The sequence below is a fragment of the Miniopterus schreibersii genome (genome assembly GCF_964146895.1).
Source record: "Miniopterus schreibersii genome assembly, chromosome: 20".
Classification (NCBI taxonomy): Eukaryota; Metazoa; Chordata; class Mammalia; order Chiroptera; family Miniopteridae; genus Miniopterus; species Miniopterus schreibersii.
This window is the reverse complement of record NC_138122.1, coordinates 10,142,572-10,159,063: the sequence shown is the minus strand read 5'-3', so window position 1 is coordinate 10,159,063 and position 16,492 is coordinate 10,142,572.

Sequence of the window (16,492 nt, the reverse complement as noted above, 5' to 3'; positions counted from 1 at the left end):
ACAGAAAATCTGAAAAGACCCATAATGAGTAAGAAGTTTGAATGGATTGAATGAATAACCAAAAGCTTCCCAACATAGAAAAGCTCCAGACCAGATGGCTCCACTGGTGAATTCTACCAAACATTTAAAGAAGAATTAACACCTGCCTGGCCTGTATTGGCTCAGTGGTCATGCATTGACCCATGGACCAGGCAGTCACTGTTTGATTCCCAGTCAGGGCACATGCTTGGGTTGTAGGCTCAATCCCCAGTAGGGGGCGTGCAAGAGGCAGCCAATCAATGATTCTCTCTCAACATTGATTTTCTATCTCTCTCTCCCTCTCCCTTCCTCTTTCTGAAATCAATTAAAAAAAAGAAAAAAAGAACACCAACCCTTCTCAAGATCTTCCAAAAAATTGAAGAGAAGACACCCAAAATCATTTTATGGGGCCAATATTACCCATATACCAAAACCATATAAAGATACTACAAGAAAAATTACCCTGCAGACCAATATCCCTGATAAATATAGAGTTAAAAATCTTCAACATCATATTAGGAAACCAAGTCCAACAGCACATTAAAAGGATCATAACCATGATCAAGAGGAATTTATCTCTGTGGTGGAAGAATGCTTCAACATATGCAAATAAGTAAATGTGATACACCACATTAATAAAATGAAAGATTAATGATTACATGATCATCTCAATAGATGTAGAAAGAACATTTGACAAAATACAACAGTCTTTCTTAATAAAAATGTGCAACAAATTGGGTATAGAAGGAACATACTTGAACACAATAAATGCCACGCATGCCCAATGGTGAACGATTGAAAGCTTTTCCTGTAATATCAGGATTAAGCTAAAATGTCCACTCTCACCACTCTTATTCACCATAGTACTAGAATTCTATGAGGACCAAGCAAGAACAAGAAATAAAAGTCATTTAAACCAGAAAGAAGTAAAATTGCTTTTGTTTGTAGGTGATATGATTTGAATATAGAATTTTAAAGACTCCAGCAGAAAAAACTGTTGGAACTAGTTCAACAAATCCAGCAAAATTGCAGGACACAAAACCAATATGAAAAATCAGTTGTGTTTCTATACACTAACAACAAAATGCAGAAAAATAAAGAAAAGGATGCCATTCATAATAGTATCAAAACCAACAAAATACTTAGGAATAAATTTAACCAATAAGGTGAATGATCTGTACACAGAAAAGGACAAGGCTTTGATGAAAGAAATTAAAGAAGACATAAATAAATAGAAAGATATTGCATGTTCATGGATTAGAGAAATTAATCTTGTTAAAATGTCCATACTACCCAAAGTCATCTATGGATTCAATGCGATCCCTGTCAAAATTCCAAGGGCGTTTTCTGGAGAAATAGAAAAACGATTTTAAAATTTGTATGGAACCACAAAATACCCCAAGTAACCAAATCTTGAGAAAGAACATAGCTGAAGGCATCACAGTCTCTGATATCAAACTGCACTACAAGGCTATAGTAATCAAAACAGTATGATACTGTCACAAAAGTAGACTCATAGACCCAAGGAACAGAATGGGGAGAAATGAACCTCCTCATATTAGTCATTAACTTATGACAAAGAAGCCAAGAATATACAATGTGAACAGGATAATCCCTTCAACAAATGGTATTGAGAAAATTGGATAACCACATACAGAAGAATGAAAATGGTTTCCATTTTTACACCACTCACAAAAATCAACTCAAAATAGATTAAAAACCTAGATATAAGAACCAAAACCTTAAAAGTCCTCGGAGAAAATACAGGGAACACGCTTATTGACATTGGCCTTAGTAATGATTTTTTTGAATTTGACACTACAGGCAAAAGCAACAAAGGCAAAAATAAACAAGTGGGACTGCATCCAACTAAAAGGCATCACTAAATATCAGGGGAAGTGCAAATCAAAATCACCTCTCACCTGTTAGAATAGCTGTCCTCAAAAAGACAAGAAACAGCAGCATCGTCAAGGGTGTGTAGAAAGGAAGCCCGTGTGCACTGTGGGTGGGAATGTAATTGGTGCAGCCACTATATAAAACAGTATGAAGGTTCCTCAAAAAATTGAGGAATCAAGCAATCCAAAGGAAGTGAAAATAATATCTAGAACTGATATCTGCACTCCTCTATTCATTGTAGCGTTACTCGTGATAGCCAAGATATGGAAAGGATGTTAAGGGTCCATCAACAAATGGATGGATAAAGTAGATGTGGTGTAAACGTACCATCAGCCATGAGAAAGAAAGAAATTTTGCCATTTGTGACAACATGGATCAACTTTGAAGGCACTATACTAAGTGAATAAGTCAGGCAGAGAAAGAGAAATAATGTATGATACAACTCATATGTGGAGTCTACAAAAGCTGAAACTCATAGAAACAATAGAGTGGTGGTTACCAGGGATTGGTGGGTGGGGGAAATAGGAAGATGTTTGTCATAGGGTATAGACTTCCAGTTATAAGATAAATAATTCCTGGTTCTCTAATGTATAGCATGGTGATTATAATTAATAATGCTGTATTATATACTTAAAAGGCTAAGGGAGTAATTCTTAAATGTTCTCACCACAAAAATAAATGGTAATTATGTGAAATGATGGAGGTGTAAGCTAATGCTCTGGTGGTAATCATTTTGTAAAATCCGTGGGTAACAAGTCAATAGATTGTGCATCTTAAACTTACACAATGTTATATGTCAATTACATCTCAATCAACCTGGATACAAACACAAAATTACTAGATATAGGACAAAACAGGAAAATGTAGCATCCTTTATTTAAGAGGAAAGGCAATCAGTAAAGATTGACCTAGATGTTAGATTCAGCAGAGAAAGAGTTCAAAGTAGCTATTATGTCTAGGTTCAAGAATGTAAAAGAAAACAAGATGGCAATGAATGAACAAGTAAAAAATGACAGCAGAGAAATAATTGAAATGATAAAAAAAAATAAAATGATAATTTTAGAATTAAAAATACAGTACAATAAAAGTTTGCAATAAAAAATTCACTCAGTGAGCTTAACAGCATATTGGCAATGACAAAAACAAAACAAAACAGAATCAAGAGTTGGTATCCTTAAAAATATATCAGTTTTTCAACTTGAAGAACAAAGAAAAATATTTTTAGAAAGTAATAAATAGCCTCAGAAACCTCAGGTACCAAAGCAAAATTCTAACATACATGTAACTGGAGCCCCAGAAAGAGAGGGAAGAGGGAATGTAGCAGAAGAAAACTATCTGAATTTTAAAGATCTGAAAATTTTTCAAGTTTGGAAAAAATGTAAATTACAGATTCAAGAAGCTCTGGAAACTCTGAGGATAAAGAAGAAGAAAGCTACACCTATGCACATCAAAGACAAATGATTGAAACTAAAGGTTAAGAGAAAATCTTGAAAGCAACCAAAGAAAAATGAGACAAAACCTAGAACAATGGTACGTTGTCTACAAAGTTATCAGAAAGAGTGGAGGTCAGAAGAAGGAGGAATGACATCCTTGAAGTGCTCGAGGCAAAACTTGCAAACCCAGAGTTCTATACTCAGTAAAAATAGCCTTCTAAAATGAAGACGAAAGAAAGATAATTTTCAGATAAACAAAAACTAAGGGAATTTATTACCAGCAGATGTGCATGACAGAATATACTAAATGAAGTTCTTCATGGCTGAAATAAAATTACATCTGATGGAAACTTGGATTTTCAGGAAGAATTGAAGAGCACCGGAATGCTAAGTACATGAGTAAATAGAAAAGTTTAAGGTTGGCAATTTCTCTCAATATTTAAAGGACTAATAATACCATTCTTCATGAACTCCTTCAGGAAATAAAAGGTAACTTTTATGGTATATTTGTTTATCAGACACTGTACCAAGAATTTCATATATATTCTTTTTTCTTATTTTGCAAATATTTCCATGAGGCAGGTCATGTTGAATCCCCACTTTACAGATGAGGAAATAGGCCTAGTGAGGCTAAGGCCACACAGATAATAAATAGAACAGCCCAGACTTGGCCTTGAGGAGTTCAACTCTGAAGTTTGTACTCAACAGTCATGCCACACGGTTCTCCTTATGGTTCACAACATATTGTCTGACACATAGTCAACTCACAGTTATATGAATAGACAATGAACACAGCCAAATCTTTTCATAAGGAAATATTTACTCTTATTACTTAAAAGCAAGAATGCAAAATAGGAGCATCACGCCCAAGGAGAAACTTGGATTGTCCCTCATGACTAACTCTTGGTCCTTGACATTTTGAAAGATGCCTTTGTCCTTCTGTCTACTTCTCCCCAGACAAGAAGAACGTCTCTTGGCCTCCAGGATAGACTGATTCCATGTGCTTCCTGCCAGCTCCCTCCCTCTGCTCCAGTTGGGGAAGCTGCACTTCAGAAATTTTTATCTAGTTATTTAGAGTTTGATCATGGACAGGGGTTGTCATGTCGTGTGCTGAAATGCGTGCACTCACTCAAAAATTTATCTGTGTTATTTAGCATAAAAAGGTGATAAAATATAGCTCTTTACCCATTTGGTAAATATAAGATTAGAAAAATGCCATTTATTAAAATGAGATATTTGTATATGGCATTGCTTAAAATCTCTGTTTCCGGGAATCTCTTTTTCAACCTGTAGGCCTTATAAATTTCCACTGCAACTCATTTGCTCTGTGTTTATGTTACAGCAATATAGGTGCCAAGTGTCAGTGAAAGGGAGGAGCTGAAAAAAGTTGATGAGCTAAGCATAATGCCACTGGAAATGGAAAAAAAAAAACCTCAAACCCTGTAGATTTCTTACTGAAGGAAAAATAAACCAATTTAATTAGTTAAAAATAGAAAGGAGTTTATATCCCCAAACAGACATTACTCGGGAGTGGTTTTCAAATGCTTTCACTGTTTTTGGGGGGAGATGGCGGCAGGGACGGGGTAAGGCTTCAATAGTTTTTTTTAATTTTTAAGTTTTTCTTGAGGAGTAACATATCATAAAATCCACCCACTTTAAGGGTATAATCAAATGATTTTTTTAAGTTTACCAAGTTGTACCACCATCAACATAATTCAGTTTTAGAATAATTTTATTACCCCAATATGATCTCTCATCCCCACTTACAGTTAATTCACTTTTTATTCCAGCTCCAGGCAACCACTAATCTACTTTCTGTCTCTATGAATTCACCTACTCTGGACATTTACTATAAACAGAATTAAATGATATGTGGTCCATTGTATCTAGTTTTATGTCTCAAGCCTCATGTTTTTGTGGTTCATCCATTTTGTTATATGTATTAGTTCATTCCTTTTAATTTCATTTCTTTTTCTTACTGAATAATATTCCATTTGATGAACACACCCCGTTTTGTTTATCCATTTACTTGGAGAAACCTGATGCAATTGGATTAGTTCCTTTACAGTTCGGGACAATGAACCTTTTACTTTGTTGGCAGGGAGTAGGTGGTTGGGTGCTCCCTCTGGCTATGGGATGCCAGCTCTAGGTGATTCTAAGGCTCCCGAATGAGCAAGTTCAGGGCCTGTGTGTTGAAACCTAACCCACAGAGGGAACACCCACCTGGACTGCACAGGGAAACCATATGCAGAAGGAGGATCTCGTCTCCTCTTGTCAGGCTTGTTGTTGTTGACTCTACAAGCTATTTCATCAGTAACTAATTCATTAGTCTGTTCACTTGTCCTTTCATTTTCCATTCATTTGAAAAATAATGAAGGAATGACTAAATTTATTAATTGTGGTAAGATACTCACAGCATAAATTTACCTTATAAACCACTTTGAAATGTGCAGTCCTGTGGCATTACGTGTACTTACACTGTTGTGAGACCAGCACTACCATTCGCCTCCAGAGCTCTTCACCTTCTCAGGCAGAAATTCCACACCCATTAAACAGAAACTCCCAGCAACACGCAGACACCACATACCTCATATAAAGGGAATCACATGATAGTTGTCATTTTGTGACTGGCTTATTTCGCAAGGTTTATACATGTTGTAACATGTCAGGCACTCCTCCCTTTTTATTTCAGTCATTTTAATGGAGACTGCACATTACTGTGGTGAGAAGCACATGCTCTGGAGCCAAAATGTTGGGCTTGAAGTCTGTCCTGCCCTTTATTGGTCATGTGACCTTGAGCACGTTACTTGGGCCTCAGTTCTTTCTCTGTAAAATGGATGCTCTAATGCTAGCAGCTTCTATAGTTTGTTTAAGGATGGGCTAATTGAAAATATGGGCATAGAGCTGTTCCTGAAACGCAGAAATAATTCAATTAAAGGTGGTTATTATTATTTATTGGCAGCTTTGCAAGGTTAATTAAGGGTAAAAATATGAATTAAACATGAATACTTCCCACAGAAAGCTCATAGATGGAGAAAAGAAATACATCATGCTTAGAAATAACAACAATGCAGTGAAGAGATTGCTAAGAAACATAAAACAGGAAGGGCATATGGCTCAAAGAGGGATACATTAGTACCACTTTCAGGAATAGGCACGCTTCATGTCGAGACTGATTTTTAAGTTGGGCTTTGATGGATGAGCAGGGAGGAATTCTGAGCAGAAGGATTGGCTTGAATAAAAAGCACATGGCAAGAAAGTATAAACTCAGAAAGTGTGTCAGTCAGGGTGCTGGCAGGAATCAGCTCACTTAGATGGGATAATGAAGGGAAATACAACATTGTGGGCAGGGTCAAGTGAAGTCAACAAGGATTGTAGTGCCCATACCTTGGGGCTGGCAACAAGGGGGAGCCATTATCACCCCTGAGCCTGGAAAGGGCAAGAGAAAATAGCAACTACTAAAACCCAGAGAAGGGAGCTATAGGGAGGGAGCTGACTGCCGGGAGCTGTAAGTTTCTGTGGATGGATTGCATTATCTTGGGCAGCCTTGACCTAGCATGCTTCAACCTTGACCCAGCATGCTTCAACCTTGACCTAACATGCTTCCACCTTGACCTAGCATGCTTAGAATTCTCTCACACATTTTTTTAATACAGTCTGCAATGCAAACAGGTGAAGTCCTCACCTACTTCTCTGCATAGACCAAGCCTTCCAGGACTAGGCCTTATGCTTTGCCGGGTGGGACCTACTTCTTGTTACGGTCCTGGGGGCAATGCAGGGTAGTGATGTTGGGAGGGGGTAGTTCCTCAGGAGAATCCGTATCGCCTTGTAAAGTAACTGCCTCATGTAAACCACTAACATGTTTATGCAGGGAAAGCAGTTTCTACCAGATAAGGGCTGGAATGAGGGGTAGCTGTGTCTACTGATAAGGGAGGTTCAGAGGGATTTGCAGGTTCAGAGTTCTAACACTTTTTGGATTCATCTGCCTAAATGTCCCCATCTCATGTCATGAAATCCACACCTTTTCCACCAGTGCCCTTACCTTGACATAAGATACCTAGCACATTTTGATGTTTAATTTTCACTGTGACTCTGCTCAGTCATATCTGCCTGTAACTTCAAAGCTGTCCTGGAGCCTTTTTTGATTTTCACCCAAGCACTAAGCTGGGCGTCGAAGGAATTCCAGGTGTCCTTTTCTCTGTGTACTCTCTGTGGCTGGCAGGAGCAGCGTCACATGGTCCCAAAGCTTTAGAATTGCTATTGTCATTCTACTGCTACTGCTTTTTTTTTTTTTTTTTTTTTTTTTTTAAATAAGATATATTTCATAGAGAGGAAAGGAGAGGGAGAGAGAGATAGAAACTTCAATGATGGGAGAGAGTCATTGACCAGCCACCTCCTGCATGCAAGCTGGGGACTGAGCCTGTAACCCGGGTTGGTCAGCTTCCTGGTGCACAGAGCAGGGGAGAAGGTAGAAAGTACATTTGGAAATATTGCACAAATATGCGAAGTGAAAATATTCAGCGTAGGTAACAACTACGCGGTTAGTGAAGAGAGTATTGGAAGGTGAGGTTAGAAAAGGAATTTGGAACTGGAACATGGAGTGCTTTAAATGCTAAGAATGTGTCCCCCAGCCCCGCCTTTGGGAGGTCATGGGGAATAATAGCAGACTTTGGGACAGGAAAATGACATAATCAGAGATAGGCCTTTGACAGAATGACAGAGCAATGCTGTAGAGGATTGACTAGGGTGTTAGCCCACTAGGTGGGGTCATCGTTGAAGGTAAGGGGAGTCACGGGCAAGGGTTCGTGAGAGCCTATGCGTGGCATAAGGAACAGCAAATAGGCAGTTGGTATAAAGGCAGAATTGACAAATATTGGAAACCGACGGCTTATACGTGACAACAGCGGAGAGAGAGTCCGAGGCGACTGCTACATTCTCCACAGAAGGGCCTGTCGGAGCCTCGCAGCGCACACTGAGCTGGCAGTTAGCGCTCTCATTAGGAGGAAACCTGAAGTCTTTACCACAGAGTTAATACAGTTGGATGGAAAGTGTCTGCCGGCCTAATTTGATTTTCCTATCACAGTATTAAGATATTAAAGAAAATGATTAATAATAGAGTATCCTATAATGTGAAAGAAATCTCAGCGTAGAGGAAACATTCACACAATGATTGTAATCCCTTGATATGGAGATGACATCTTTTCCAGAAATGAACGGTTATATTCAAGCACGGGCTGTTACTATTAGACATGTCATTTGAAATGCTTGCCACCTATGCTCTGAATATGTTATGAATGCGGTAGGTTCTGGCCATTTTCTCGTGTAAGGGGACCGTGTGTTTGCAGATGTTTACTGGGTCTCTAGCTGGGTCTTTCAGTTTTAAGAGTTAACGGGCTTTTGAGAGCAAAACTTCCTTCTCCTTTACACTGTTGATGTTGAAAAATAACAGTAACGACAAAAATAATAAAATGATGAAAATTAGCTAATGCTTATCAAGTGCTTACCGTATGCCAGGTGCCAAGGACTTTTTAATTTAATTCTCACACATCTTTCTGCTATAGTTACTGTTTTAAGCCTAATTTTACACATAAAGAAGTCAAGGCACAGGGAAGTTAATTAGTGACCCAAGGTCACACAACTGGCAAGTGGTTGAGCCTAATTGAGAACCCAAGGTAGTCATTGTTCCCGAATATTGCCTCCATCTTAGAGAGACAGCATATGATAGTAGAATATGGAATGTAAAGTGCAAGTACATGGATATAGATCATAACCCACTTACTAGTTTTTGTCACATAGAATAGGTGGCTTAAACTCAAGCAAAGAATAATTAATGCTATTGGGACAATTCTGCCTCAGTCTCATATTTCATAAACAGAGGTACTAACAGTCTTTGTTCTAGACTCTGTTAAAGGATGTGTGTATAGCAAATACCCCTTGGGAGAAAAGAGGAAGTTTCTTACTGTCCAGTATAATAAAGATTAAACTCTCCCTCCAGAGCAAAGGGCAGGCATACTTAATGCATGGTATAAAGGCTGGGGTTCCCTATAGTTAGGGTTACTCTCCTATCATGGAGCTTATTGAATATGCAACAGTCATCTGGCCTAGTTTACCTGGACTATGGTAGAGGGGATAAAATGCTGTTGCTTTGGCTGTAACAACTGCTGTGAGCAATAGTCCTCTGTCTCTGAACCAGGTGTTTCTTGTCTTCTGGCAGCATCCATGAGACTGTGGCAATCTCACTTGTCAGCTTGCAAATGAGCTAAAATGTATCCCATTTAATTTCTCAGTTCTTGACACCTGGCACCTAGGAATGTCAGAGGGGATCGCAGTAGAGAGAGCACTGGGCCAGGAGTCAGAACAGCTGGCTTGATACTTCCTAACAATTTGACCTTGGACAAGTCACATAAGTACACAAACCTCAGTTTCTGTGCCAGACTGTGGGATAAGAAAATATGCCTTACATGCATGTGAGAATCAAATATGGTAATGTGTGTGCAAATACTTTGAATAGTAATAAAGGTACTTTACTATATTGAAAAATGCTAGTCTTCCTAACACACCCTTCAAAGGAGCCCGCTTTTCCTCGAGCAGAGTGTTGGAAGGGCCGCACTAGCTGCAGTGGAGGAACAAATGCGCAGGGACATCTCTCAATGCTACATTTGATTTGCCTCCCAGCAGACTTAACAATAATGTCCAATTAGTTGCATGGCCATTTAAAATCTGAAGTAATGATTTCAAAGTGTAAATATAAATAAATTGCACAGGACACTTCAAAAAATAGCAGAAGAGATGCTTATGATTCGATTGCTTTTGGTCCCTAATGAGAAAGGTACATGAGTCTAGAACTGGCCGTGAGTGAGGTGCCACCATGCTGAGGCCGGGGGGGGGGGGGATCATTAGCAGCTTAAAACATATCCATGGTAGAGCGAAGGTGAAGTGTGCGGAGCGTGAGGGTAACCACTTGTTAAAGAGCGATTCTAGAGAGCTAGAGAAATGAGATTTTTTTAAAAAAAGGTTTAGGATGGAGAGAAAGGCCAGGTCTACCCTGAGAAATTAATTGGAAGGGTTTAGATGATCAGCTCACACCTAAACTATTCCGATTAGTTTCTCAATGTACATATATTTAACCATTGACAAACCACATAGACTGAAGATCAGTTTTTATGTCCCCTGCAGACAAGAGGAGAGTACATGCTTCCCTTTCCTGTCTAAAAACAGCAATAACGTTTGCTTGTGGCCCTTGTTTTTGTACTTGCTTATGCTGTCTACTGCTCTTGGAAGCTGCCTTTGGCCTACGTTTTTGTTCCCACAAACAGACTAAGCGTCTTGATCATGTGGATTATGCCTTATACTTTGCTTGTAACTCCCAGAATGGCTTGCACAACCCTGGGAAAATCATAGGCTCAGCTGGAGCGAATTGTTTAAAAGAAACGCTGCTGGGAAAGCACAGGAGCTCTTCTTAAGCTTGAACTGGGGAACCGCAGTGAGCTACGCTAGAGAAGGTGTTGGAGAAAATGTGAAGGAATCGACGTGATCACAGGAGTTTGGGCTCTGGCTCCCATCCAAGTTGAGTAATTGCCTCCTGTCTACCAAAAGCCCCCTGCTGTTCCAATCCCATATGCTACTCAGATTCATTTTTCCCCCCTAAAGTCTGTGCTCTGATAAATAGAGGCAGCCGCCAAGAAGTGGATGAAAGGCCCGGGGCGCTGAGTTAGGGTGACATAGAGCCTCAATGTACTCGGGCTGTTCTCTCCATCACCACATGTGAATGGCATGTCTTAACTCTCTCACCCTTACCTTCGGGGAGGTGACTTGCATCCTTCCCTGAAAATGGGGATTCAAAACAGGGGTAGAATTCTTGGAGAAAACCAATTTTGTTTAAACATTCTTCCTCCCTGCAAGAGAAGATGGTACAATTATCTGATCAACTGTGAGCCATTCAGATATCAGGTTTTGGAAATTCAGGGCCTCCCACCATTTGACTTTTGCCTAAATTATTTGGACACTTTGTGTAGTTTTGGTCAAATGCTCAGAGATGGAAGAAAGGAGGTGGGGAGATGGACTCTACCACCCCCAAAACACGCCCCCCCCTTCATTACACTTAGGTCCATTAAGAACCAACCAGCTCCTCAATGATTTCCTTTCCTTGGCCCATAATGAACTCAAATTGACTCTTGATGGTCATCAATAATGAATGAGTCCAACGGTTCTCTGCATCTCCAGGCCATTTGGCAGATGGCACTGTCGATTTACTATTGTGCCTGCCATTCTGGAAGCTTCTCAGAGTGGTTTAGATTGTGAAATCTAGTTATAAAAGGCTCTGCGCTTCAGGCATTCTCCAGGTTTTGACATTCTCTGTGTAGCTCTTTCTTCTCATGTCGGTGGCAGAAGAGAAATAACCAAGTTCTATTGTCAGAGTTCATTTCTTCCCCCTCTACTGCACGAGGAATAAAAAAAGAAAACATATACGTATTTATACAGCCAATGAGAAAGGGAACTGGTTAAGATAAATGGCACTGTAGGAAGGTATGAAGCACCCAATGACCCAATATCGAAGAGAAAGATTTATTTTGAAGGTTGAGACATGTCCAAGGAGCAGTATTCAACCAAAATATGAAAGCTTATAAGCTTAATTTTTTTTCTTTGGAGTTCAAGCTAAGATAAATGGCTCAGGTATTAGTGAGAGCTGAGTGAGCCCAGGTAAAAGTTTCAAATAAAAATAACACACCAAGAGTGATATATACTATACAGATAACCTTAGGAAAAATGGTCACTATACCTTTTGTCATCACTGAGGCTGGGATTTTGTGTGATGTCCCATATGTTAATTCAGTGTGGGGTGCCCAATGAAATATACCACACATGTAGCCATTCCAAACAAAAATATGATATCCCCTCCAAATGTAATGAAGACCTGTGATAAATTGTAGTCTGTATTGCGAACTGTGTTCCCTATCCAAATTTCTTTCAGGAAATTGAAATTTTTGAAATGTCCACACACAACAAAGAATTACCTGAGGTTCTCTTCTTTGAAGTTGTTCTTGTTAAAAAAAACATGTTTCTGAGCTTGTTCCTCAGAAAATAGGTTCATTTTTGGTTAGATGTTTTAAAAAAACATATTCTAGAGAAATCGTTCCAGAAAAGGCAGGTCCAAGAATGAAATTTTCTCTGCGTAGATCCGACCTCTGGGGAACAGGTGCAGTCCTGGAGTCCAAGAAATTTCCTTTTATCTTCTGAGCACTTGCTTGACTTGGCCGATCACTAGCTTCCCATGAAGTGGGTGACTTGCATTTCAAGTCATAGCTTCACAGGACACCCACTTTCAGGCCATGACTTTCCATTGCAGTTCTGCTTCAGCCCTCAGTTCTAGAAGGTTTAAAATACTTAACCTTTCTCTTTAGGGGAAAACCTTTGTTTACTTTTCTCTAAGCAGAGATCTTTGGTGTGCCTCACCCAACATAGGAAAGCTCCTAGACAAGCAGATGGAAGCCTCCTCCAATAAATAATGGAACCGAGATGGTTGAATTGAGAAGATTAAAGCCTTGAGTATATAAATATATGAAACAAGTGAGAGGGAGCTTTCTCTATTGCCTTTGGGGAGGTTGAGAGCTTGGTGCTGAGCGAGTTTGTTTGGATAGAAGTTGTATCTTTTAGAAGAGCAGTGAGCACACCAAAATACAGGTTTTGCACTGAAAGATGGTGTTTTCGCTAAACCCTGCCTCCTCTTCATCTATCATCATGTGCCACATTCTACCCAGGTTATAGCTCCTTTGCACAATTCTATCAAGACCTTGATGTGTTAGCTCTGTCGATTCCACACTGGTTAAAACATCTGGCTAAACGTTTTTCAATTGTCAGAGCACATCACCTTCAAAGAGAGAGAAGAATGAATTACCTATGGACTTTCGCTCTCAGATTGTTGAGAGAAGACATTAGAAAGTTCATGTGAATTATGAATGCGGACACATCCTTCCTCTGCCTTCTACTGTATGGTAATCCATCTTTGGACTTGCTAACATGAAATCCCAGTCCAGATTTTCTGATTTGGTTGATATCTGAGAGATTTGAAGGCATTGGGATTTTAGATGTGATGTCCTGGAAATAAAGTAAGCCATATGCTTATTGGTGTCTTATGGGTTTCCTGTCCCTACATTAAGAAGAACTTATATTATCAGTAAAGTGGGAGTGGGGAAGGGTACATACAATTATCCCTACCATTGTAATTTTGTTTAAAATAACATTTTATATTTTTTTAAATTATGAAAATATTACGTAATCATTGTTGAAAACTCCTAAAAGCCACCACCCCCCAAAAAAGAAATCAAAATCAACCATAACCTTACAATCCAGAAATAAGTGCTATCAATATTTCAGAGTAATAAAATTTGGAATTTTACTATTTTAGATATTAATATTACTATTTGGAGTATATACATACACAGCACCAAAAAATTGGACTTGTCTAGACAATTTTGTATCTTGCTTTTAAAATTAACAATATAACAAAAGCATTTTGTTAGGTTATTTAAAGTCATTAAACAGGTAATTTTTAAGGGCTTTCATTATAGAGCAGAAACACGTTTTATTTCTCCCTGGTAATTTGGAGAAGTGGAAGAATTGGCTATTATTGAAATAAAACATTTTGGGAGGCTTTCAGAGTATGTGAGAAGACTGGAAATTTAATTCAATGATATTTCACAATAATTCATTGAGTGCCCACCATGTACAAGGTCATCTGTTGATTCTGGGGCTACGAGGGTGAGAAAACACATATCTTGTCCTTCAAAGAAATTCCGCAGGTAATCATAACGACCACTGTATTTTGTTTAGCAGCCTATGGTTGTCATAACTTCTCCCGCCTGCCGTTCACTTGATCGTCACAGGTAGAATCAATGGTCTCATTTTGCAGGCGAGGCTCGCAGTTCAGTGACCTGGATAGAGGTACCGAGCAACTCAACGGCACAACCTGTCTTCTCCCCTGGTCCACTGCTCTTCTCTACAACTTGCTGCCTCAGAGCCCCATGCCCTTTGCTCTCCCTGGCAGGGGCCTCTGTCCCCATTCCTGCTTTTTACTTGTCTTTCACCATCGGTCACCCCTGCCTAAAGGGTGCTGTGAGGAGGAATAGCTGGTCTCCTCCTCCCTTTGGTCTTCATTCACCCCCATTCTCCCGGTGTCCTCAGGATGCTGCTCGTGCTGAGACCTGGTAGGACCTGGGCCCTGTGACAACGGCCTGTGAGATGACTGAAAGGAGAGCCTGAGGTTGTGAAGGAAAATCAGGGAGGAAGGGAAGTTAAGGAGGAGACAATGGAGGGAAAGAAACCAGACTGTGGGACCCGAGGCAGCCGAACGGGGAAAATAAAAACACTGAGGGAGGGAGAAGTGAGAGCCTGGTTTGTCGTGGAGGTGGCAGAATAAGCCAGATCACCAGAAGGGGAAGGAGGGCTCCTTTGGGCCATCTCAGCACCGTCATTCTGAGCCTTGGGTTATTTTGTTGTTTCATTTTAATGGGCTTTGGCTCTTTCTTTCCCTTTCTCTCTCACTGCATTAGTGGTACCATTCAGATGGGAAAGGAAAAAAAATAGAAAAATGGTAATAGCCGATTTAGGGAGAAAAAAGAAACCACACACATGGGAAAAGAAATCGCCAGACGCCAGCACAAAGGTGCGCTCACCTTACACGCAGGCCCCTCTGCCAGCTGCTGCAGAGCCCACGGGCCCCTCAACACACGTGCGGGGCACGGGGGAAGGGCAGCAAAGGGGGTGTCGATGGCCGAGGAGGGCATAAGGCACACGGGGCATTGGAGGGGCCCAACGACAGACTGCTGAGACCGTCTGCCTGCCTGCTCCTCAAGAGGCAGGACTGCCCTAAGTTAGCATTGTCAGCAGAGGAGCCGGGGAGACAGAAGGCCCCTGGATGTGCCCAGGGCAGATTTCCTGTCTAAATTCCTGGTGGTTGCCCTGGCCAGTTTTGCTCAGTGGTTAGCGCATCACCCTGTAGACGGAAAGGTCCTGGGTTCGATTCCAGCCAAGGGCACCTACCTTGGTTGCAGGCTCAATCCCTGGCCCTGGTCGGGGTGCATGCAGGAGGCAACCAATCGATATGTCTCTCTCACATCCATATTTTTTTTTCTCTCTCTCTCTCCCCTCCTTCCACTCTGTCTGAAAAGCAATGAAAAAATATCCTCAAGTGAGGATTAAAATCAATTAATCAATTAATTAATTCTTGGTGCTTTTCACTGGCTTCTGCTTCCTCACCGACTTTGTTGTTATCATTGTCATCACCTTTTTGTCTCTACCGCTAGGGACTTTCATTGCCAACCGAGCCATCTTATTTAACCCTCCAGGTGCCCCATGCCCAAGAGGGTCTGTGATGTATACTTGATGTTCAACTCTGGCTCTTTAGGAATAAGTGGACAGAGACCAGAATTCTTAGTTTTGTTTTTAGGTCTTATAATTTGCAGACATACAATGTTATTGATTCTGTGGACTAAATATGTTATCAATGGATGTGTGATGATAGTTTAAATTTCTGAGCTTTCTCAAGAGCTCTTCTGAGCAAGCAAAAATCATATTGCATTTACTTTTCCCCATTATCTTATGAGGTAGATACCATTATTGACATTATTTTTTAAATACTTAAATGGATTTCTGAACATGATAACTTGACTCAGCTATTGAGCAAGATTGGAAACCGTTAGAAGCTTTTGAGCAGAATAGTGACATAATCTAATATGTTTTAAAAGGGTTACTTTACTTTGGCTGTTATGTTGACTCTAGAGAATGGGGACAGAAGCACAGAGGTCATTTAGGAAGTGAGAAACGATGGTGGCTTGGACCAAGGTAGAAACAGTACAGTTAACCAGAAGTGGTCATATTCTCAATGGTTTGACGGTGAGTTAAACAGAAGTTTTGATGGGTTGGCTGTGGGGTGTGCGAGATAGAAAGAAGCCACGGATGAAATCATGAGCAAATAACGGATGCATTGCCTTTCATTGAAATGGGAACTGTTGCGAGTGGAGTGGCTTGAGGAGGAAGATCGGGATGTCACTTATGGACCTATGGAGATTGAGATGAACATGACATTTAAAGCCATCATGATGGATGGCATCACCAAGGGATGGATGCAGACAGAGATTAGAGATGAA